Below are 26872 nucleotides of genomic sequence, written 5' to 3' on the forward strand. Positions count from 1 at the left end.
CCAGCCCCTATGGACTTTGAAGTAGTGGACAACAGCAGCAGAGCGCAGCACAGCACAGCACAACACTACTCTGCACTACACTACACTACACAGCCCAGCCAGCCCTAACTCCCACCCTCCCTCTTCACTGTCCACAGCCGAGTGAGAAAATGGCGCCGACGCGGGTACCTTATATAGGATCCAAGACCAGCGAGACCCGGAAGGCGGGATAATGACGTTTTGCCTCGATTTCAGATCCGAGTCAGGCGGGAAAAGTCGAGCCTGACTCGGATCGGACTCGAATCGGAGGGGGGGTTCGGATTTCAGAAATCCGAACCCGCTCACCCCTGTCATAAACCATTGTTGAATGACTGCTTTACAGTATATTAGCCCTCGGCTCCATACATCAATACATTAGTGTACATTAAATGATAGAATTTACCAACTGTTAAATATTTACAGAGCAGGCCCTAACCAATTTGGTGCCCTAGGCAAGATTTTGGCTGGTGACCCCTAGCAGATAATCCCACCACACTACACTCTACAGACACTCTCCCGCACCTCTTCATACATGATACTCAGTTTTCACTTACAGTACCTCTTAGGTGTTCCTCCCTTTTCTCTTCTTTCTTTAGGAGTCTGGCAGACGACATAAAATTGTGATTCATTAGCCTCCATTTTGACATATTTATTACATCTCCCTCTCTCTCTCTCTATAGATAGATATATAGCTACATGTACACACACACACATATACAGTACACACACTGATTCAGTTGCTGCCCACCTCACAGCACCACATACTACCCTTTCACTGCCCGCCTCACAGAACAGCACCTCTCTCAACACAGCAGCCCTGACCTCATCCAGTACCCCTTTCCCAGCACAGCACCCCTGGCCTCATCCAGCACCCCACATCCAGAACAGCACCCCAGCCTCATTATGAACACCTTATCAAGAAGTCAAAACCCATCATTTAGCACGGTAGTGGATAGATCCCCTTTAGTATTTGTACCCTGATGTCGTCAGTTACTGTCCAAGGTCATTCCCTACTATCCACGTGGGCATAAAAGTGGAATATAAACCTGTGGCGAGCAAAGCGAGCCACTGTGCCCGAAGCGTGGCGAGTGAAACGAGCCCGTAAGTGGACAAATTTCTTCTTTTTGTGGACTGTATGGGCATGGAACTTCCGCCCTCACTGCATGTCACTTCCAGGTACAAATATTGAAGGGGATCTATACACTACCCATTCATCACAGCACCCCGGTGTGCTCGACAGACATCCAGCACAGACAGCATCCCTGGCCAGGTTGGCCTCTATGCACCCCTTTCCCAGCACAGTCAGCATCTCTCAGTTATCCAGCAGCGCCCCTCTACCAGCTGAGAGCTCAGCTGACTTACTTAGGGCCCCATTATCAATGATGCATAACCCCTTTAGCGCTCGCTAAAAGGGTTATGTCATTCTTTCTGTACTTAACAAACAAAGGTAATCTAAGATTACTTCTGTTTGTCACAGCATCGTTCTCGCCATCTTTATATGGCGAGAGCGCTGCGGTCCCCATTGCTGGCAATGGGGATCCAGCGCTGCCTTTCTGGCTTCAGCGAAGCCTTCCAGGCACTACCGGGTCCCCTCTGGGTTAAGTGGCATGCACATTCGCAGACGGACCATCGCGATGCGCATTACACAGAAGCCCATCACTGGCAGCATTAGGCTGCCAGCAGCTGACTGGAGGACGTGGCCGACAAGGAGGACTTTGCTGCAACTCGCCGGAGGGGCATTTTCGTTTGTGTCCCGGCCACTTTAAATAAAAAAATGCTTCTGGTGTTTAGCTTTGTTAATAAATGGGGCTCTTATGCCGGCTACACACTAGATGTTATGTCGTCCGATCTGTCCACATCGGCCAGTGTGTACCCACTATGTCACTGAAGATAGCGTGCGCCAGCGCATCGACAGCGGCAACGTCCGTTGGACCTGCATGCAGGTCCGACGGGCGATATCGTCAGCGGCCGGCAAGTGTATATGTACTTGCCGATACTGGGGTCCTGCTGGGTCCCGCTGCTAGCGATATCGCGCTGGGTACACATCATTAAGTGTGTACCCAGCTTTAGACTCACTCTCTTCAGGGCCAGGGAGTCAGTCACGCCCACCCCTGTTTGTTTTTCCAGCTTCTGGCCTGTCCCTGCTGGACTTGGCGGGTGCTGGGTTATGGATGGAGGCGGAGCGGTGAGATGTGAGGAGTGGCTTCAGCATGCCCTCCCATGTCCATTTTACTTGACACAACCCAGTGGTGGAATTAGTGAGTGGTGGCCTCACAGCCCATAGGGTATCAGTAGCGCCATATAATGTAGAGTACAATGCAGAGGCACCATATAATGCAGAGAGTGTCACGGTGGGCACCATATAATGCAGAGGCGCCATATAATGCAAAGAGTGTCACAGTGAGCACCAAATAATGCAGAGGCGCCATATAATGCAGAGAGTGTCACGGTGAGCACCATATAATGCAGAGGTGCCATATAATGCAGAGGCACCATATAATGCAGAGAGTGTCACGGTGAGCACCATATAATGCAGAGGCACCATATAATGCAGAGGCACCATATAATGCAGAGAGTGTCACAGTGAGCAGCAAATAATATAGAGAGAGTCGCAGTGAGCACCATATAACGCAGAGTTGCAATGAGCGCCATATAATGCAGAGAGCACTGCAGTGAGCACCATATAATGCAAAGGCGCCATATAATGCAGAAAGCGTCACAGTGAGCGGCATATAATATAGGGAGCGTCGCAGTGAGTGCCATATAACGCAGAGAGTTGCAATGAGCGCCATATAAATCAGAGACCCGCAGTGATAGCCATATAACAGAGAACATCACTGACCCTCATATAACTTATAGCACAGATAATATGAACAAACCCCTCACACACACATACACATAGAATTAATACACCCCCTACCAAACACACACACACTACATTAATACACCTCCCCCCCACTCACACACTACTACATTAATACACCACCTGACCACAGACAGTAAAACACACTCTAAAACCCTCCTCCCCCAGAAAAAAATACACCCCTGCCCATTGCATACAGATACCACCCCCTAGATGACACTGGCACTTACCTGGAAGAGGATGTGTGGTCTCTGCTGGGGCAGGGCTCCATGGCACATGATGAAAGGAGAGGAGATGCTGTGACACAGTGAAAGAGAGGGCTAGACTGGAAAGGAAGGGTCGGGGACCGGGGTTAGGGGGCGGAGTCTCAGGCAGGTAAAGGAGGGTGCATGTAGAATAGATGGAAAGGAGGGGGCGGGGACTCGGGGAAAAGGGCTGGGTTTCAGTCAGTCTTCTTACCCTTCTTGTGAGGGTAAGAAGCCCCCCCCCTCCTCTCCCCTCTCAGAGAGAGTACTGTAATAATAATAATGAGTCAGTGTGACTCATTATTAGTACTGCTGGCTGTGGGCCCTGTTGCCGAGCTGTGGAATGCCCCAAAGGCACTGCAAATGCTCTAGGCATTTGCCTGTAATGCCTATGCCTAGGGCCGGCTCTGAATATTTATTAAAAATACATGGAAAATAACAGCGCTAAGCTTAGTAAGCTGAATTATATTCACATTCTATTGAAAGTTTTAAGAAATAGGCCATTTAAACTTGAATAAGTACAATGTAGAGTTATATTACTCAAGTCAATGTATTGTATCTGCATCAATTTACTATCAGTATACAGTAGCTCTCTCGCTAAGTGGAACCTATCAGAAATCCACATATGGTGTATAATGTGAATGCTTAATGTGAATACTACCAATTTGTATTATGCTCCACACTGTAATTATTTAGACCATCATATTGGAGGTCGTCTGGGAATTCTCATATTGCAGCAATTGTATCGCAATGATGGACGCATTACACAAATTTTAATAAAAAATTCACGCTATGTTTAACAGGAATATTTGGATATTTTCTGCACAATTTCATGTTCTCTTGATTGTTCTGTTGGTGCTTTTTCAAAAAAGGGAACTATGATCAGTTTTTTCTAAAATTTACAGCCATATTGTGAAGTATTATCTTTCTGATCTGGTTCGCTCCACTGCTAGCAGTGATTTACAGTAAGTACAATTTATGATCTTGATTGCATTGGTTTACCAGTGACAGAATCATTTCATCCAGAAATAATGCAACTGAGCCTTTCATGTCTTTGTAATGCCTTTCTCCCTTTGAGGGCTTACTGATTCGAAAATTGGAATTACAATACAAGCATCTCATTTTAGATAAAGACTACAATCTCTGTGCACCACTACCTTATAAATATATATATATATATATATATATATATATAAAATTAACAGCAAAATTTAGAAAATTCTGGAAAAATTTACCAATTTGGTTTGTTTGCAGCAGAAATAAGAAAATATTTCACTATAATATTGTGATAAACTTGAAAATTGCCAAAAACAGCTACTCCAAGGTAAGTTTGTCCTCGTTAACAGCTAATTAGATTTTTTTTTTTACATCAATATTTTTCATTGAAGAACTTCAAGAGTAATCTTTTTTTCAAATGCTTTCTTCATGCATAAAACCAGAGTTATTTCCAGCAAATTATTTTTCTCTTTGATGCTATTAAGGGCACACTGGGCCATGGGACAGAGCTCATGTGCTGCCTGGACCAGGCCCCTATATGTGTACTTTCAGCAGACCTTTATGTGGCCCATACGGTTGCAGCATTCACTAATACAGCATCCTACTGCCAAAATGACTTAAATCTTAGGCAACCATCCAACCTGTTGGGTAGTATTGGTAATGGGGCTCAAGAGACAAGAGCAGAAGAAAGTGCATGTACAGCTATTTCAATTATTATTATTATTATTGTACCTATCTTTTATGTAAATATTCATAATATTAATATAATGTATAATTTATATAGTAAGTTTTTTTCTAATACCTGATGGAGAATGTACTGCGCATTACTCCTATCAAACTGAATTTAATCTGACCTGTGAGTTTGTTTGTTTCTAAGACTTAAATTAAACTTATTTAAATAAATAAAGTTTGTTTTTTATGGTTCTTATTAATTATATGGTGTTGCTGTAGTTCACTAAAGCTTAACTGTTTTTTACACTTGAGCTGCGATTTTCAAATGTTCCACTTGAGCAAATCTTGGCTTTTGATAGGCAGTGGGAGATTTGTAAACAGCGTATCTATTGGAAGAATAGGATTGGGTTTACATTGACGTCTGTATAATAAATTATCTTTCATTTTATAAATCAATAAATATAATTTAAACAGTACTGCCTTATTAAAAAAATAAATAATTAGATAATAAAAAAAATTCTTATGCTTTTTCTAATGCTTCTGTTCTAATAACATTAGGTAGTAGCAACTTGATGTTTGATAAATAGTATTCCTCAACAGTGGTTATCACTGGTGTTCTCTAATAAATACATAAGATGAAACTGAGCCTTTCACTGGCAAAAACTCCTGTTTCCTCCTGCAAAATTGCTTTAAGCACTTTGATAAATTATTTATTTGATTAGTTTCTTTCTATAAATCATCTTTTAAAGATACAGTAGGCCTCTGCTCATGGGTCAGTATGGTGTGCTTGCCACTTCTTAATAGGCATTCACAGCACATTAGCGTGTGCACTGGAGTAGTTGAGTGTCCAGCACTGCATGTGAGGTGTCTCGCACCGTCCAAGGTTGTGTCTAGAATCACCCAGGTGAACGAAGTGTCAAAAGACAGGCTGTGTGCCAGTGGGCAGGGGGGCACATGCACCCTGAGCTAATCCCATATTAAGTGCCTCAGGCAGGTGCCAAGTATTAGTTTAGGCTCTCGTGGAAATTAATGAAAGCATATTTTTTGTTTCTTGTCCATTGCCTCAATGCCTCTCTTGCTCCAAATCAGCTTTAGAGCTCTTTACAATCACAGGTATTTTAAGATGCGGCTTGGATTGCCGAAGCTCAAGGAGATTAGGGAGCCAAGGAGAATTGGGTAACTCAACGGCTCATGTTTTTTTCTTTATTAAATATTGTGTCTGCCACGCTGTTTGAGGCTGACCACAACAGGAAGGGTAATACCAGGTCATATTCCCTTCCAGTCACCTTGTTTGAGTGCCCTGGGCTATGGATTATGGCAGATTTATTCCGACATTAATTGTATGGATTCTTCACCAACTAATCATAGAACGTTGGAGATGTAGCTTTACCCCACATATGGAAGGGCTAAGAAGAGGTTAATAGTTCTGGATTAAGGCAGATGTTAGTTTCAGCTTGCGCACAAATTAATTAGTAAGTATCCTTTTAAACCATTTAATTTCTCATTTCTCCAAGCTTATAGAAATGTATCTATTTTTTATTTGCATATTTTAGGGGTCTATCTATCATGGCACTGGATTCCATAATTCTAACAAAACAGTTCCTCATGTTGAAATATCATTTTGATCAGAAAACCTTATGTGAACCCAGTGGCCCACCAATCGGCTCTCAGTTCTCCAGTCGCCTGTAATGGACGCAATCTGGTTGTTGGAAGCAGTGGAGCAATTTATTGCCACTGCGCATGCAGAAGATCTGCACTGCACACGTGCTGCAATTGTTTAGAGGCGGTGGTCGCACCGTGAATTAGTTAGCATAGTGATAGACAGATAGTCAGAATTTGGGGCAGGTAACTGGGGGTGGTTACCAAAAACACAGGCGTGTAGGGTCTGTTTTCTAGGCATGCTCTAGTGAGCCTCTGCAAATTCCTCCACAGCTTGAAAGGCCCCGGCAACTTAGGAGAGCCACTGTGTCTGAGATAACACAGGCTTACTCAGAAGTTCCATATGCAACCAATGTTTCAGCTTTTGTACATAAGCCTCAGTGCACAAGACATCAGCTAAGTCATTAGCATATTTTCGAAAGTCAGCTACTGTACGTACGGAATCGTAGCTGCAGCAGGATTTGTGTCCATCTGTAGTGTGTACCCATGATATGCGCACACCATCAGGTCATTAGCAGCATCGCCTATCGACCCTACTGCAGGGCTGACTGGGGATGTCGCTAACGATGTCATGCTGCAGCCACATGCCGGGTCCCTTCGCCAGCGATATCGCGCTGGGTACACACTAGCTAATGTTTACCCAGCTTTAGAGAGTTGAATTGTCTGCAACAACCTGTTTGGCTCCTGCATAATGAGTATCAGGGAAAGGGGAAAGTGGGAAGGAATTCTGCACAGGATTGAATTCAGTGTATGATAATGTGAAAAAAAAACAACAGTTATATAATTATCTAGATAAGAGATCTATCTTTAATCCAATTTGGTTGGTGGTGTACCCATGGGTCAAAAATAAGTCAATGTATACAAAAGATTCTTGTCAACACAAGATAAAAAGCTGACCCCTTTGTGGGGCACTCTTAATCGAAATAATTCTATATTGAGAAATGATGATTATATTAAAATATGAGTTTTATTAGTATACTCTTAAAATATGAGAAATAATGTTATAGTAATGAATATTACTTCAGTTTGTAATTAGATATAAAATATCAGAGAGTCCACAATTGACTCTAATTTCCTGATAAGTGAGGTGAAAATAATCATAAACTAATACTCCTACAAAGAGACCCAATTACTTATTTCCCCAGTGTGATATATAAGGAATAAAAATTCTCAGTTATAAGCACTCGTCAGGTATCACCACTCAGGGATTCTTGAACAATTTCACATTTAGCTTTCTAGAATAACAAATAAAAATAATTTCTCTGCAAGATAATCTCAGAGTTTGATCAATTCAAGGAAGCAAATAGCAGCATCAATTATATTGTACGATAATTGTCACAATGAATGGGTACATATGATCTAAAATAATTTGAGACAGTTGTTCCCTTCCGGACAGAAGAATGTCAGCATGTAATAAACAGTTTCTGACGCTCTGCATAATGGGAGAGATGTCATGACGCCATGGCGTCTCTCCCATTACCCACTGCAGGGGCCGGAAGGATGGAGCTCATGAGTGAGCTCCAGCATGGCTCCGGCAGTGGGCGCAGCAGCCAATGAGAGTCTGTCTGACTCTCATTGGTTGCTAATTAAAACAAACACACAGCCGCCAGCACTGTCAGCTGTGTGTTATGCCACTGCCTCTAACCCTCCGCCCACCTGTGCCCTCCCTTCTTCCAGCGGCTGGCCCCTCCTCATTCTAATTGCACTGTTGCAGCCTAACAGTGACAGCCGGGAGGCAGGCACAGGAACCTCCCAAGCTATATATGCTTAGAGAGCACAGCGGCGGCCCCAGTGCTGCACAATTGTACTGGCCCGGCGGGCAGATGGCACCTTGCCCCCCGGCCCAGTCCGCCACTGCCTGTCAGGATGCCAACCAACGGTATGCTGCTGTCGGTATTTTGATAGGAGGCATCCCGACAGCCGGCATTACATACCGATTCCATCAAAATCATAATTGGCATAAAATTAAAACTGTCATGGTAAATAATATATATTTCAATTTAAAGGATGAAATCTTATTGCATTTATATGTTTAGAACTGAAGCATATATAAATGTATGCAGTCTGAAATATATTATGGCACAAACATTGATTTGTGAGATTGTGTGGGATGAGCAGTGCAGCAGAAACATTATATAAAATATAATTCTCAGATGGATTGAAAGAAGTGTTTTATCATCTGTATTCTAAGCTTATAGTGCATTTTTTTGCATTTGATAGAAGCATAAAAAGTCAGCAGAAAAGCCATATGTATTCTACATCAGATTATCCTTCCAGAGTGTTATGTTACGTATGCTAGGAAGTAAGATACTTCTGAAAGGAATGTACTAGCTGAGCACAGAGGCCCATAGTATAATTCACAGCATTTGGGATGTATTTCATTACAATATTTTATTTTGCAATTCAATCTTAAATATAAAATAGTAAAACTGATAAATACATGTACTTTATGCAAAAATGTATTTAAACAAAGTTAAGTAATAGAAAAAATCTGCAAGGCTTGCCACCGTCAATCTTCTTTGCACTTTATATTTTGGGGCATTGAGTGGTATATAAAGAACTGTCAGAGATAGAAATAGAAAATTAATTTTAAAAATCATGGATTGGAATGACTCTTAAGGAATAAAACTATTGGTGTTGATTAAGGGTGTGCACCGGCCACTTTTCGTGTTTTGTGTTTTGGTTTTGGATCTGGATCTTTCTTCGTGTTTTGGATCTGGATTGGTTTTGCCAAAACCACCCTTCCGTGTTTTGGGTTCTGGGTTTTGTGTTTTGGATCTGTATTTTTTTTAAAAAAAGCATAAAAACAGCTAAAATCACAGAATTTGTTGGTTTCTCTGCTCCTATGCTATTATTAACCTCAATAACCTTAATTTCCACTCATTTCCAGTCTATTCTGAACACCTCACAATAGTGTTTTCATGTCCAAAAGGTTGCACCGAGGTAGCTGGATGACTATGCTAAGCGACACGAGTGGGCGGCACAAACACGTGACCCATCTAGGAGTGACACTGCAGTGGCAGACAGGATGGCAGTTAGAAAAACTAGGCCCCAAACTGTACATAATGCAAAGAAAAAAAAGAAGTGCAAGATGGAATTGTCCTTGGGCCCTCCCACCCACCCTTATGTTGTATAAACAGGACATGCACACTTTAACAAATCAATCATTTCAGCGCCAGGGTCTGCCACACAACTGTGGCTGAAATGATTGGTTCGTTTGGGCCCCCACAAAACAAGCTGGCAATTAATGTGTCCCTGCACAAACTGGCTCTACGGAGGCAAGATGTCATCCTCATCCTCCTCATCCACCGATTCCTCACCCTCTTCAGTGTGTACATCCTCATCCTCACAGAGTATTAATTCGTCCCTGCTGGAACCACAGGTCCCTCTGTACATTCTGGAGGCTGGTCTCCCTGGAAGAGTTGATAATTCATTTTATGAACATCATCTTCTCCACATTTTGTGGAAGCAACCTCCTACGCCTTTCGCTGACAAGGTTCCCGGCTGCACTAAACACTCTTTCGGAGTACACACTGGAGGGGGGGCAACTCAGGTAAAATAGAGCCAGTTTGTACAGGGACCTCCAAATTGCTTGTCGCTGCTGCTTTGAGGATGCAAGTGCGGCTACAGCCCACACAATTCACAAAGACAGAAAAAAGAAGAAGAATATTTTAATTGTTTGTGTAGAACACTTTGAGGTGTCACCACCCTTTAACAGACAGACGCACGCTTGTCGCTGCTGCTTTAAGGATGCAGGTGCGGCTACAGCCCACACATTTCACAAAGACCGAAAAAAAAAGAACAATATTTTAATTGTTTGTGTAGAACACTTTGAGGTGTCACCACCCTTTAACAGACAGACGCACGCTTGTCGCTGCTGCTTTAAGGATGCAGGTGCGGCTACAGCCCACACAATTCACATAGACAGAAAAAAAAAGAACAATATTTTAATTGTTTCTGTAGCACACTTTGAGGGTGTCACCACCCTTTAACAGACAGACGCACGCTTGTCGCTGCTGCTTTAAGGATGCAGGTGCGGCTACATCGCACACAAGTCACAAACACATTAAAAAAATAGTTTTTTATTTTTTGGAGCACTTTGAGAGTTACACCACCCTTTAACAGACAGACGCACACTTGTCGCTGCTGCTTTAAGGATGCAGGTGCGGCTACAGCCCACACATTTCACAAAGACCAAAAAAAAAGAACAATATTTTAATTGTTTGTGTAGCACACTTTGAAGGTGTCACCACCCTTTAACAGACAGACGCACGCTTGTCGCTGCTGCTTTGAGGATGCAGGTGGAATCTAGACGGGATTTGGAACCGAGGACACACTACCTCCATCAATTGTCTAAATCCCACTGCACTAATGTCGGATACCGGACGCACGTCTAACACCAACATAGCAGTCAAGGCCTCAGTTATACGTTTTGCTTCAGGATGACTGCTGTCGTACTTCATCCTCATCGCTAGGGACTGTTGGAGGGTCAATTGTTTAGTAAAAGTAGTGATGTTCCTACTTCCTCTCTGGGATGATGAACAACTCCCAGCAGCAGCAACAGCACTAGGAGGAAGAGGTTCTTGATCTTTCCCTATTTTATTTTTATCGGAGAAAGTTTGGTCCTCCATTTATGTTATATTGATATATATACGTGCGGCTAAAGCGCACACAAACACAGAAAATATTATTTTATTTTTGCTGGAGAGTAGTGCACTTTGTGGGTTACACCACCCTTTAAGAAATGAGCCAGCCGGCTCTTTACTTATGGGACACAGGCGCACGCTTGGCGCTGCTCCTTTGTTGATGCACGTGCAGCCACAGTGCACACAATTCACAAACACAGAAAATAATTTTTTTTTTGGTTTGGACTGGAGTGTACTTTCGGGGGTTACAGCACCCTTAACGGTCAAGCCAGCCGGCCCTTTACTTATGACACAGGCGCACGCTTGGCACTACTTTGTTGATGCACGTGCGGCTACTGCGCACACAATTCACAAACACAGAAAATAATTTTTTTTTAGGTTTGGACTGGAGTGTACTTTCGGGGGTTACAGCACCCTTAACGGTCAAGCCAGCCGGCCCTTTACTTATGACACAGGCGCACGCTTGGCACTACTTTGTTGATGCACGTGCGGCTACTGCGCACACAATTCACAAACACAGAAAATAATTTTTTTTTAGGTTTGGACTGGAGTGTACTTTCGGGGGTTACAGCACCCTTAACGGTCAAGCCAGCCGGCCCTTTACTTATGACACAGGCGCACGCTTGGCACTACTTTGTTGATGCACGTGCGGCTACTGCGCACACAATTCACAAACACAGAAAATAATTTTTTTTTTGGTTTGGACTGGAGTGTACTTTCGGGGGTTACAGCACCCTTAACGGTCAAGCCAGCCGGCCCTTTACTTATGACACAGGCGCACGCTTGGCACTACTTTGTTGATGCACGTGCGGCTACTGCGCACACAATTCACAAACACAGAAAATAATTTTTTTTTTGGTTTGGACTGGAGTGTACTTTCGGGGGTTACAGCACCCTTAACGGTCAAGCCAGCCGGCCCTTTACTTATGACACAGGCGCACGTTTGGCACTACTTTGTTGATGCACGTGCGGCTACTGCGCACACAATTCACAAACACAGAAAATAATTTTTTTTTTGGTTTGGACTGGAGTGTACTTTGGGGGTTACAGCACCCTTTAACGGTCAAGCCAGCCGGCCCTTTACTTATGACACAGGCGCACGCTTGGCACTACTTTGTTGATGCACGTGCGGCTACTGCGCACACAATTCACAAACACAGAAAATTATTTTTTTTTTGGTTTGGACTGGAGTGTACTTTCGGGGGTTACAGCACCCTTAACGGTCAAGCCAGCCGGCCCTTTACTTATGACACAGGCGCACACTTGGCACTACTTTGTTGATGCACGTGCGGCTACTGCGCACACAATTCACAAACACAGAAAATAATTTTTTTTTTGGTTTGGACTGGAGTGTACTTTTGGGGGTTACAGCACCCTTAACGGTCAAGCCAGCCGGCCCTTTACTTATGACACAGGCGCACGTTTGGCACTACTTTGTTGATGCACGTGCGGCTACTGCGCACACAATTCACAAACACAGAAAATAATTTTTTTTTTGGTTTGGACTGGAGTGTACTTTGGGGGTTACAGCACCCTTTAACGGTCAAGCCAGCCGGCCCTTTACTTATGACACAGGCGCACGCTTGGCACTACTTTGTTGATGCACGTGCGGCTACTGCGCACACAATTCACAAACACAGAAAATTATTTTTTTTTTGGTTTGGACTGGAGTGTACTTTGGGGGTTACAGCACCCTTAACGGTCAAGCCAGCCGGCCCTTTACTTATGACACAGGCGCACGCTTGGCACTACTTTGTTGATGCACGTGCGGCTACTGCGCACACAATTCACAAACACAGAAAATAATTTTTTTTTTGGTTTGGACTGGAGTGTACTTTCGGGGGTTACAGCACCCTTAACGGTCAAGCCAGCCGGCCCTTTACTTATGACACAGGCGCACGCTTGGCACTACTTTGTTGATGCACGTGCGGCTACTGCGCACACAATTCACAAACACAGAAAATAATTTTTTTTTTGGTTTGGACTGGAGTGTACTTTCGGGGGTTACAGCACCCTTAACGGTCAAGCCAGCCGGCCCTTTACTTATGACACAGGCGCACGCTTGGCACTACTTTGTTGATGCACGTGCGGCTACTGCGCACACAATTCACAAACACAGAAAATAATTTTTTTTTGGTTTGGACTGGAGTGTACTTTCGGGGGTTACAGCACCCTTTAACGGTCAAGCCAGCCGGCCCTTTACTTATGACACAGGCGCACGCTTGGCACTACTTTGTTGATGCACGTGCGGCTACTGCGCACACAATTCACAAACACAGAAAATATATTATTTTTTTAGCACTTGTGGGGAGCACCCCTGATGGACAGAGCACCCCCTAGACAACACTACAGCACTCCTTTAGGACTGGGACACTGCACAGGACTTTGGAGTGGACACAGCCCCTATGGAGAACTGACTGCACAACACAGTCCAGCCAGCCCCTATGGACTTTGAAGTAGTGGACACAGCCCCTATTAACAACAGCAGCACAGCACAACACAGCCAGCCCCTATGGACTTTGAAGTAGTGGACAACAGCAGCACTACACTACACTACACTACACAGCCCTAACTCCCACCCTCCCTCTTCACTGTCCACAGCCGAGTGAGAAAATGGCGCCGACGCGGGTACCTTATATAGGATCCAAAACCCGCGAGACTCGGAAGGCGGGATGATGACGTTTTGCCTCGATTTCAGATCCGAGTCAGGCGGGAAAAGTTGAGCCTGACTCGGATCGGACTCGGATCGGGGGGGCTCGGGGGGGTTCGGATTTCAGAAATCCGAACCCGCTCACCCCTAGTGTTGATATAGGTGCCAGCTGTGTGTGATGGAGTTCAGTCCACTTGATAAACAACTTAACTAGGGATTGGTTTATTAAGCAGGTAGAATGAGTTGCATTATAACACAGGGTTAATGTTTTCGGTATATACTACAACAGATTATACAGCTCCAGCCAAAAATGTTTATGGAGGACGGACATGAAGCCACTCGGAGAAGCCGCACATGCACAGTACTGCACTCAAGTCAGAGGCCGTGCTGTGACGTGACTCCAGCACTGCAGGGTCCCGGCAGCAATGGCAGAAAAGACAGCTCTCTCCTCCAACAAAAACAAGGTTACTAGCAACACTTTTCTGAAATAATCCATGCAAACTTTTAAAAAAAAATATGGAATTATGTGGATTGCTTTAAAAAAAGAAATTGTGCCTTACCCGTGTTCCCTTTTCTTCCAATCCAGCAGTTCCCCTATGCTCTGAGAAAAGTGTGATACACTGGGTGTAGGTGTGGACACAGATAAATTAGGTTTAGGTGGAACCTTACAACTGAGATAGCAGCTCCAGTGGAACTTCCTTCTTCTCCGGCAATGATTCCACGAGCTTTATGCACCTCAAACTGTAGCAGAGAGGCTAGCCCCATACACACAGTAAAATGACATAAAGTGACAGCCTTGATAAATAGAACTATCAAGTAGATTTATTAATGGGGTAAGAGGACGAGAGTCCAGGGAGGGTCACTGCATGATGAAAATAATGACAACCATATATATGACAGTAAATTGTAGCAAATATAACTCAGGAGTTTGCAATACAATCACTATTAGGCAGTAATTATCTTGGGTAGTGAAATAGACTTCTTTATCTTACTGTTGCAGCAGCTCTTTGGTTATGTATAGGAAAAATGCAGTTTCCCAATGGTTTCACTATACTATACTCTAAACACACAATAACCTTTACAAAACACAAATATAGGGTAATAGCAACATAGATTATTACTCAGCAGAATTAACAAATAGCTCAAACTTATCAGCCAATTACGGTAAAGTGAGCACAAAGTTCTGCCATTGTAGTACTTACTGGAAGGTCACTGTTCTATAATATGCATGTACTTGTAACCCAAAATAGGCAAAAGTAGTAGGATTAGCATCTAGTTCTGTTCTTTCCTGATTCCAGAGAAACAATAACTTTGATTTTCCAATAACAAGACACAATAAACACAGTTTCACTTTCAATAGCACAATTATATTCAGCACTCCCCAGTATTAATAGCTCAGTCCCAAAGTGCTGTTTAATCATATTAAGATTCTCTCACAACACTCACTGTTAAACTCAGTCATTGATTCAGTTGCAGAGCAAACAAGGTATGTACCACACTTTAAGATCAGTCTCTTGCATAAGTTATGGTTACACAGTACTTTCAAAATGCTTCTTAATATACTTTCAATATGTCTTAATATATTACCAATAGCTCTCAATAGTTTCCAATGGTTCTCTGAATCTCTCATGGTTCTCAGTATCTCTCAATAGGGCTTAGTATCTCTCAATAGTACTTAACAGTTCTATCTCAGTATCTCAGTAGGGACGTCTTCCTTTTACAACTTTTACTCACTAAGGGGTCTATGTACTAAGCCATGGAGAAAGATAAAGTGGATGGAGATTAAATATCAACCGATTAGCTTTTAACAATCAAATTGCAGGCTGTGTTTGAAAAATGACAGTTAGGAGCTGATTGATTGGTACTTTGGGGTCTATTCAGAGAAAAGCCCTGTTTTGCTTTATAACAGAGATTTTCTCTGCTTTATGCTATTCACAGAGTGGGTTACCGTTGAGAAGGTCATTACTCTTCCTGCGACACCCCCGCACCCCCGCTACTGTGATATGGTGAGTGCAATTCATTAAAGGACAGAAAGCTCAGCTTTCCGCTTCTCCTATGTGTTCAGATTACCATCTCAGGATGGCGTAGTATTAACATGGTAACAAAATGGGCAGGGAAGTTGTTTACTTCCCTGTGTTTCTGTCACTCTTCCTGACCTAGATCTGCCCCTTTATTTCCCAGCTGCCCCTGCTGCGGCTTGTGATCGCCCTCACAGCACTTCAGGCAGACATCAGGCAGACGCGCAGTAAAAAAACACACAGAAGCCGCGGTAAGGAGAGAAAAAAAGGAAGAAGATGAGATTGGCAAAGTGCAGGATACTGGATGGCAATGGGGATAAAGTAACTCTTCATGAATACCAACATTCTGCTACACCACATCTCTCTGATTCTACTGCGCATGTGCAACTGGTAATTCTCTGTTCTGTTGCTGGTTTGTCTCTTTTTTGCACATTGCGGCTCCACCTAGTGACAGCCTCCTATAATACAACGTCCATTCATTAGCTCCCATAGAGCCAGGGGTATTACAAAGGTATTCTCTCCTACTCAACAGATACTTTTTAATCTGCTCCTCAAGGCCCTTGGACTAATAGGGAGGACTGAGAGAGTTAAGGTAAGTGATTTTTTTATTTACTGTAACTTACTGTACCATACCTAACTCAATACAAAACTAGGCTTCTCTGGTAATTAATTATACATCCATCAACTACATTTATTATAATTATATTATAAAATCTCAGCCGTGTAGCACCTGATTCTGAGTTCAGTTAAAGTCAGCCATATTTGCTTCCATAGTGCATGCATGGTACTAAATGAGTATGTGCATCTGCTCTCTATCCTTATGCTTAGGTTGATAGTGGTCATTAAGTGCATTTGCACCAACCTATGCTCTGTGTAAATAATACACATGGAAACAGGAGCATTAATGCTTCAGTCCAACACTCCATAGACTGCAATTATGTCAGTATGCCCTTAAAGAACTACAGTACCTGAGAACACCCCATTACAGCCAGGTTACATCCCTTCAGTTACAAATGGAGATTTGATGGAAAAGTGCTTGACTACAGTATGTATCACCCATTCTGCTATTTGCTTTGTTCCATGAGTAGTGCAAAAACTCCATAACCAGCCGTACCATCAACTCAGTATCAGTCTCTAGCTCCAATTTCACTGGTCTTATCCCAAAGGCACAACCACCCTTTGAACGTGCCTGACTCCTTTTTCATTCACATGTACTGGTAAGAAGTCACATGACTCATTATTAAAGTGTTACACTAGGAAATGGGTGACAGACAGTTGAAAGCTATACACAGCTATATATAAAAATCTGGTTGGGTATAAAATCCCGGCTGTCGGGGTGCTGCTGGTCAGAATACCGACAGCGGCATCCCGACACCCATAGGACAGTAAGTATTTTTCTAACCCCTACCCTAACCGACCCTCCCCAGTGCCTAACCCTAAACTCCCCCCCGAGAGCCTAAACCTAACCTCCCCCTCCCCACTCCCTACATCTCTGAATCAGTACCAGGGCGCATAGTCATAGACAGGGCTGCAATGTATATTCAATGAGGAAAAGATGGAACAAAAATGTAAAAATACAACTTGTGCTTTTGTTTCTGTTACTGTTTCCTGTGTAATAATTCTGGGCATACAGTAGGTGCTTTATATAATAATAGGATTACTCCGTGCTCACTGCTGGTCAGCAGCAGAAAACCTATAAAAAGAGGAAATCCCCACCTCCTCTCAATTGGCTACAAATAAACAAAGAATCTAGGTCTGCGCCTGTATGAATCAGAATATGCTGGTTCTAGTAATTATAATCTGATAGATTGTATCTGTGGATGTTTATAGAAGAAAATCCAGCAACATGTATAGTGAGGTACAAAAATCCTTTATTACGAGACACAATGCTCAGGGATTCTCTAAATGTGTATAAATGGGTATGCAGTCGGGAAGCTGGCGGACCTAATCTCAACAGCCGGCTTCCCGAGTGCTTAATCCTGGCGAGGGTTAAATGATAGGCATCTAAATCTAGACGCCTGTCATTTTACCGAATCCGGGAGACCGACGCCCAGCATCCCGATCGAAGAGTCGCTGGGCGCTAAGCTCGGATAGACACGGGGGGGGTGGAAGGTCAGGTTTAGGGTTCCCGGGTGGGGGACTTAGGGCTAGGCACTGGGGGGAGAAGGTTAGGGTTAGGCACCCCTAAGGGAGGGTTAGGGTTAGGGGGTAGAAATAGGTTAGAGAATACTTACCTTGGACGATCGGGATTTCCTCCTTTGCCGGGATGCCGTTGTCGAGATTCCAACCGCCGGGCATGGGTCCGGGGGTAAATCATACCGATTCCATATAAATGGTATACTTCTACCAACAAAGTGGAAAAAAGGGGGGGATGGGATGGGTTGGATATTTATGTACTAAAGCGTGCTACCCTAATGGTGCTGCTGTAATACATATAGCTGGTAAACCATCTGAACAGTGGTAATGTAAGGTGAAATAGTTAGGGGTTAAAAGTTGTCAGAGCAAAAATCGGAGGTGGACGTCCCACACCTCCGGAGTGAATGGGCTGCAAGCGGTAATGACAGGCTATTGGTAACCACAGTCTGATGTAAGCAGTCTCAAAGGGTAAAAAAGATAAAAAATATGGTCCAGACATCAGGAGGCCAGAAGATAAGAAGAGGACGGACACGGACGACAGGTGAGGCCTCACCGGGACTAAAGGGTCTATTTACTAATGCTACCAATCAGCTCCCAACTGTCATCTCACAGGCTGTGTTTGAAAGCTGATTGGCTGGTACCTTATCACTTTTCACTCTGTCTCCTAACACTGCTTTGTAAATAGACCCCTCATTCTTTTTTGCTCTGACAATTTTTAACCCCTAACTGTTTCACCTTACATTACCACTGCTCAGATGGTTTACCAGCTATATGTATAACAGCAGCACCATTAGGGTAGCACGCTCTACTACATAAATATCCAACTCCCCCCCCCCCCTTTTTCACTTTGTTGGTAGGGAATATACCATTTATACATATTTAGAGAATCCTTGAGCATTGTGTCTCATAATAAAGGGGATTTTTGTACCTCACTATACATGTTGCTGGATTTTCTTCTATTAACATACAATCTATCAGATTATAATTACTAGAACCAGCATATTCTGATTCATACAGGCGCAGACCTTGATTCCTTGTTTATAGAGTAGGTGTTAACATGGTGTATATTTTGTTTTTCATTTATATTACTTTCAGATGAGTTCAGTTTCTGAGCTGCACCTGTTGCGTAATACAGTATACTGTATTTAGTAGTAACTTTGCATTTTCTTTTTAAATGATCATGTCCCAATTAGAAACCTTTCTTCCTAAATCCGTTAGTGTTTTGTGCATTAGTGAGCTAGCAATATCACTGTTAACTTGGTTGCAAATATTTTAATACTATAAGCATTTTTTTTTTAAATTGCAATGATTTTCCATTGCCAAAGAACGTGCTATGATTAGACAGTATTCTTTATAGAAGGTCAGTATACGTAATGTGATTATTCATCCTGCTCCTGGTGAATAGGAAAATGCCACTATATGTCACTAAACATTGGATGCCTATGGTGATTCGTTTCAACATTTTCTTTACTTTTAAGTTAATAAAGTAGACTGCTGTGTTAAATTGTGACCTATTCACAATGAAGCTAAAAAAAACAAATGAAGACACCTAATTTCTAATGATGTAAATTCTTATTAGCCATTAGAAAGCAATAAAGAAAAGTTACTGCTTTTTGTTATAAATATGCATATTTAAAAATGTTTATGTTTGTGAGGCACTTTAGTTTTTCCGTCCCAATACAGCAGAGCACTGGATGTTATTAGTATAGTGACAGCACCAGTGATCTGGGACCATGGGCGCCGAGAGGGGGGGGGAGCGGGTACAGTCTACCCGGGCCCGGGCTTGCTAGAGGGGCCTGGCGGGGCCCAGGTCTGACGTGGCCCCCCCCTCCCTCACAGCACACATCTTGTGCTGGGCTGCATTGTGAGACTGCTCGCGGCTGCTGCAGCAGCCAGAGCAGTCTCCTATGGCTGTGGGGGGGGGAGCGATCACACTGATGGCGAACCCCTGCTTAGTGCCAGGCTTGGGGGCTTACAGCACCCTCCTCCCCTGCAAAAGAGACATTTTTTTTCAAGGGGGCATGGCCACGCCTCCCACGATTAGGCCACGCCCCCTCCTTTTACCTGTTTCGGCCAGGCTCTCTACGGCCCTATCTGGGACTCAGCACCTATTAGCAGGCTACCGGGGTTCTGGGCTGGATGCACATTGTATGTACGAGTCGCGGTTAGTCCAAACAACAAGTAACATAATCAGTTGGGAGGTTTATTAACCAAGTAGAAAGTGGCGTTAGACACAGAGGGAGGAGATGTATGAAGGGGTGATAAGGGGGAGAAGTGGTATCAGCGCACATTATGTGAACTGATACCATTTCTCCGCCATGTATTAAAGTGGACATGGGTGGTAAATATCTTGTATGTGCCCTACAAGATAGCAGTGCCCATGTGCTAGGCAAATCAGCTTGGTTTCTAGCTACAGAAGGTATTCATGAGCCCCATCAGCTGACAGGACCATAGCTGCTGCTGCCGCCCCTGGTAGTCACTTCCACACTGCAGGTTTTCCATTGCTGAAACCACTATAAATGCACCCAATACAATTGCAGTATTTTTAGCTGATAGTGCAAAGCATGAGACTTCTTAGTCACTTCATGGGTTCAACAGTTCTAATTTATAAAATATGACACTGAATAAATTTACAAAACATGGTCAAAGGTAAAAAGCAACAAATTAGATTCTGTAACTGTTCTAGTCTAGGTTACAAATTGAAAACAGATTTGAGGCACCTCGTCTTTTCCTTTGCCATAAAAATTCAGGAAAATATTTTGTGAATCAGTTGAGATTAGATCATTAATACAAGCGTACAGTTTGCAGTATAGTATAGTGAATTTCCTTCTAGCCTATGGCCCAGTATTTAAGGTTTTGAAATACTGTACACCCGTTTAGGTCTCATTTGTGTAAATTTGTTCCTATTTACACAATGAGTACTTTTTTTTTCCCAGCACAAGCTCAGCATTCCATTATTAGTATCACATTTTAACTGTATTTCACAAACTATTATAAGAAAGACAAATTACACTTTTTATCATAACTGTATGTCATACTTGCTGACTTTCGGCACAGTGGGGGGCTGCAAGTTGCATGGTGCGGCATAGGTGGGCAGTGCAGGGGTCATGATGGCCCCACCCCCTGGTACATAATGCCGGGATAACTGTCATTGTAAAACAGGGCACGTGACTATGATGATGGCCTTCCCACTTTAAATGGGAAGTGGGCGGTGCCAGGCTGACGCGGTGCGGCTTCGGGAGACTTGAATGCTCTTCCGGGCGGCCAGGAGTATCACCTGGGATTTGGGAGCTTCCCGGCCATTTTGGGAGAGTAGGTAAGTATGCTATATGTTGAATATGTGAAACAAATTAGATCAAATATCTAAAACTAATTTACAATTTACAAGACTGGGGACATGATGTACTAAGTTCCAAAATGCACTATTTATTTATTTATTTTGCCCTAACTCTGACATTACAAAAACAAAGATATTAAGTACAAAGAGCTCAATCCAGTTAGCTGTGAGTTTCCTCGCGGTGCTGTATGCCCCACTTACGTTACCTCCGGATGCGCAGAGTTTTGCTCACAGCCCGATAGGGCTGTGCTAAAAAGGTGAGAGTTTGGGGTGAGATTGGTCCACGACGGGAGGCGCGTTTCGGTGTGATTGCCGACATTTCTATGCCATTGCAATGGCAATTTGCCCTCCTAACGGCTAATAGGATTGAACCCAATGTCTACATTTCTCAGACAAAAAAGCAACAGATGTATTTCTCTGATTTGACCCTGGATTTCCCTGTAGAGTAGTGGTTCTCAAACTCGGTCCTCAGGACCCCACACAGGTCACGTTTTCCAGGTCACCTAGCAGGTGCAAAGGTGTAGTCATTACTCACTGACAAATTTAAAAGATCCACAGGTGGAGCTAAGTATTTCACTTGTTATTCTGTGAGGAGACCTGGAAAACATGCACTGTTTGGGGTCCTGAGGACCGAGGTGGAGAACCTGTGCTGTAGAGAGTGTTCAGCAACCATTAGCTAAACATAACACACAAAATTACTTCATATAATGGGCTCCATTTACTAACGAAACATAACCCATTTAGCGCTCGCTAAAGGGGTTATGTCACCTTTCTGCATTTAATAAACAGCAGTAATCTAAGATTACCACTGTTTTCACAGGCTGCTCATAGGCCAGCAGCCCAGCGGAGGACCTCGCCAAGGACAAGGACTTTGCTGGACCTCGCTGGAGGGGTAAGTATTAATAAATACTAGTGGCATTTTTGTTTGTATCACCGTGATACTAAACGAAAATTGAAGCTGGTATTTCTGTTCATTTATAAATGGGGCCCAATGTACTGTATTCATTATGTAATGCAGTATTTAAATTGCAACATGCAGTATTCAGATATCATAATAGTCTTTAGTTCTGGATTATTAATGTTCAGGTTGAAAGAAGGCCAACTTGGATGGTGTAATGGTTAGCATTCCTGCCTCGCAGCATTGAGTGTATGCATTCAAATCCTGATCATGGCCCATCTGTGTAGAGTTTGTATGTTGTCCTTCCACACTCCAGAAACATACTGATAAGTTAACTGGCTGCTGAAAAAAAATGTACCCTAGTTAATGTATGTGTGTGTTCATGTGATAGGGAAGACTGATTGTAAGTTCCATTGGGGTAGAGATTAAAGCTGGGTAGACACTGACAGATACATTGGCCGATCAATTGATCGGCCAATGTAACTGCTGCCCATCGGGCAGTGTGCACCCACGATATGTTGGTGAACGTCGGCGTTCACCGACATATCGCATTGGCTGTGCTGCACAGCCGATGGACAGATATGTCTGCAGATATATCTGTCCATCGGCAGGTGTGTACGAGCGGTCTGCAGACCGCCCGTACACACACAGCAGCAGCCGCGGGGAGGGGGGTGGGAGACGCCCCCGCCCGCCGGGACATGCCCCCTGGTCGCCGGGACCTGCAGGCAGGCACAGATGATTGTTGTTCAATGTGTACGAACAACCATCATCTGCAGATATATCTTCAGATCACTCAATATATCTGTATAGTGTGTACCCACCTTAATGTGATTGATTGTAATAGTCTCTAAAAAATGCTATGTATTATGTGTGTGCTATATAAATACAGTTAATAAATAATAATTTGACTAAATGTACCATATGAGCTTTGGGTTTCATGACTATAATGTGTTTTTGTTTTAGTTTCCTTTACTGTTAAGTATATAATTTAAAGTGGATTTAAAATATAATTGATATGTATTTGCAGCATTAGTTTACCACCCACACATTCATTTGGCAACCTTTGAAGTATATTTAACTTTATTTAATGAATATACTGTATATTTTTCCTTCTCACTGCTTCCTGATGCTGCCTCCTCCCTGTCACTAAGAAATTACATATAAAACAGTGTTTAATAGAATCAAAGCTACAAAGTGACAGTGGAAATGATATCTCCCTTCTATGGGTAAGTCACACATATGGGATGTAATTTTGTATTTCTGTTTTACAAGCATTTTGGATTGTTTAATCTCAGTAATGCCAAATTAAAATAAAGCAAATAATTAACTATGGTACAATTACCACACCAATGCAATTTATTTCTGCAAGCATTGTGTTGCTTTTCACATGCTACATTTACAGTCTCACGTCGTCCTTAAATGTCCTCAATACAAGCAGTTGATATTGTCGAATATTGTTTTTTTCATAACAATGTAGCACCCTCTTCTTCCTCAGGGAGTATGGCGTTCCCTCCCCCTACTTCCTCTGGGGGTATGGCGTCCCCCCCCTTTCTTCCTCTGGGGGTATGGCGCTCCCTCCCCCTCCTTCCTTTGGGGGTATGGCGCTCCCTCCCCCTTCTTTTTCTGGGAGTCTGGTGTTCCCTCCCCCTTCTTCCTCTGGGGGTATGGCGTTCCCTCTCCCTTCTTCCTCTGGGGGTATGGCATTCCCTCTCCCTTCTTCCTCTGGGGGTATGGTGTTTCCTCTCCCGTCTTCCTCTGGGGGTATGGTGTTCCTGCCCCCTTCCTCCTCTGGGGGTTTGGCATTCCCTCCCCCTTCTTCCTCTGGGCTATGGCGTTCAGGGGCTGGGCTTATTTTGTCCAAATTGTAGGTGGCAGTGAATAATAATCTAAAGTTTACAGGCCAGGAAGATCTTTATTAGCTTTGACTGCATATATGAATGATAGCTGGTGGGCTGGTGTGTCAGTCTACGGAGCATATGTATGAAGCCATTTTTTACATACTGTACAATTATACAGAAACTGCAGTTTCTGCATAATTTTAGGTATCAATCCTATGTACTAATGCCACAATGCAGGAGATTTCACAGAAATCTCCGGCAAAGTGCTAATTAGCACTTCAGATCGCAGTCCCCATTATTATCAATGGGGACTACGATCTGACCCCTATGTACTAAACTCCAAAAACTGATGCTTTTCGGAGTTTAGCCCCGGTGGTTTACACCATCTTCAGGTTGTGTAAACTACTGTTTGCCTATGGGGGCTCCCGGTGCAGGAGAGAGCTTTGACTCTCCCCTGCAGCCCCAGGCCAGTCCAGGAAGCTGGCACATGAGGGTCTACTGTTGTAACACATGAGGGGCTGCTGGAGTGACAAATTGGGGGCTGGAGTGACACATGAGTTGTTTCTGAAGTGACACATGGGAGGGACTGGAGTGAAACATGGAGGGCTGAAGTGACACATGGAGGGCAGAAATGTCACATAGGGAGGATGGAGTGACACATGGGGGCTGATTGTATTATGTGAATCTTTTTTTATGTATTTCTTATGGATCTGGCTTGTTTTAGTGTATTTTATGTAGATCTGCTTTTTTTCAATGTTTTCTATATTGCTCTGGCTTTTTCTATCCCTTTAACTGTTACCTCTATGGTGATTGTATGCATGCACTTTTACAAGCTCCTACAAATGTCATACCCGGGGGTGGCCTGGATGGCACAAGGCCACACCCCTTTTTTGTATGCACGCATTTGGAGCATGCATAATCTTGGCTCTTTGACATACCTACAGATATTTTTGGGCTCTTTGCCTCTAACTGGTTGGCCACCCCTGAACTAGACTGATGAGCTCTGCTTGTGCTTTAGTTGCTTACTAGCTGTTTGGTTGACAAAAGTCAAATCTGACTGAAGTAGGTTAAACACTGTTGCAGGGTTAGGCTTGGGAACTGGTCTAAAAACCCTTGTTATGGCAATTCTAAATTTCTATGTTCATATTATCCAATCATCTAGCAGTGGGTGGGGTTTCTATCTGGCTGGTGAACACTGTCTAAGGCCTCTTTTGCTTTCAAGCTATACTTAATCCCTGATTTTCATTTTCTTTCTTTGGGGCAAGGGTGTCTAGCAGATCAGAAATTATAGGTGGGGGATAGCAAGAACACTTTCCTTCAAAGCAGTGTTTTGGCTAATAACCTATATCCAGAGGCCAGACACTCCATATAGCTAGATTGGTCTCTGCTAGACATGGATATGGAAGAGAGGAGTGGCCTATGAGCTGGGCACCCAGGCGCAGTATGCTGATCCCCTTTTCTCACTGTTGCCTGATTATGTATGTGGATGCAGCGGAGCAAGGCCTGATTATATATGCCTTTTGAGTGCTTGATAGTATGGGATGGGTACCGGCGTGCCTGATAGTATGGGATTCCGGCGGTCAGAATCCCAACACTGGCATCCTGACAGGGATAGGATACCGACACCTGTCGGTAGGTATCCTACCCTCCCCCTAGCCCCGCTACTACAAGTGTTGGGATTCTGGCGCCAGCATTCTGAGCACCGTGGTTGGGATATTGACCGCATCCCGAAAGTACATGCTAATATGCCTGCCCATCTTTCTTGCTATAATTTTTCTCCTATTCTAATATAAAAGTTATCAAATATATCGATGACCAAATTTAAATGCCATAACTGTTGTGTGTCGCTATTTATTGAGTTAAGTTGTTATTGTTATTTGAAGGTGTTGTTTTTATATAAGGAGGCAAGCCAGCATCTAGTCTGTGACCCACTCAGCAGCTCCCCACACTTCCAGCTCCTCTTATTTTTACAGGGCTGACATGATAGTGTGACGCCATAAAGTCACGCACGTTACAAAGAAGAGTCCCAGCCAAGTAACTGGATTTGCACCATACCTCCAGCGGTGCCCTGCCTTGCTTCAGATCAACTGGAGGTCTGAAGTACTAGTAAACTACACTAATAGTAGTCATCTTCACTCTGAATCCAGTTATACTGCTTTGTATCAAATGTTCTTGAAAAAAAGTTGCAGTTTTAGGTAGTAGTCAATGAATTAATAATTATATACCCTTCACCACTTACCCCCAAGTGACACTGATCCTCCCGCTAACTCCCGTCAGCGCCGTCACGATTCCCCGTCGCGACTAACTGACGTCATCCACAGGAGACTAGTTACCCAATGTGCAGACAAACCTCCAATCACCTGACACCTGCGCCATCCCAGAGCCCTGTTGCGGCAAACTGACATCAGCATGTGAGGCTAGTTGCTTGTACAGTACAAAAGTGAAAACAAAGAGCAACAATGTCAATATGTTACCATAACGGATACCATAACGGATACCGATATTCTATTTTTTGCCAAAATTACATAAGAACAGTGTACAGCCTCCAGGGAGACCGATCATCTCTACAAGAGACTCCCTATAGCATGATGTTTAAAAATTTTTAGATGCTTTTCTCCAACCTGTGATCCAAAATGAAACTACATACTTAAAGGATACAACTATGTTCCTCACTAAATTGATGGAATTGCATGATCTACCATCTCAATTTTATATGGCTACAATTGATATTGTAAGCCTATACACAAACATCCCGCATGAAAGAGGTATACATATATATTCAGTACTGTGCAAAAATGTTAGGCAAGTGTGGAAAAAATTCTACAAAGTAAGAATCCTTTCAAAAATAGAAGGGTTAATAGTTTATTTTTATCAATTAACAAAATGCAGATAGTTC

Source organism: Taudactylus pleione, unplaced genomic scaffold (genome assembly GCF_031769625.1).
Source record: "Taudactylus pleione unplaced genomic scaffold, aTauple2 ptg000201l, whole genome shotgun sequence".
In the NCBI taxonomy this organism is placed as follows: Eukaryota; Metazoa; Chordata; class Amphibia; order Anura; family Myobatrachidae; genus Taudactylus; species Taudactylus pleione.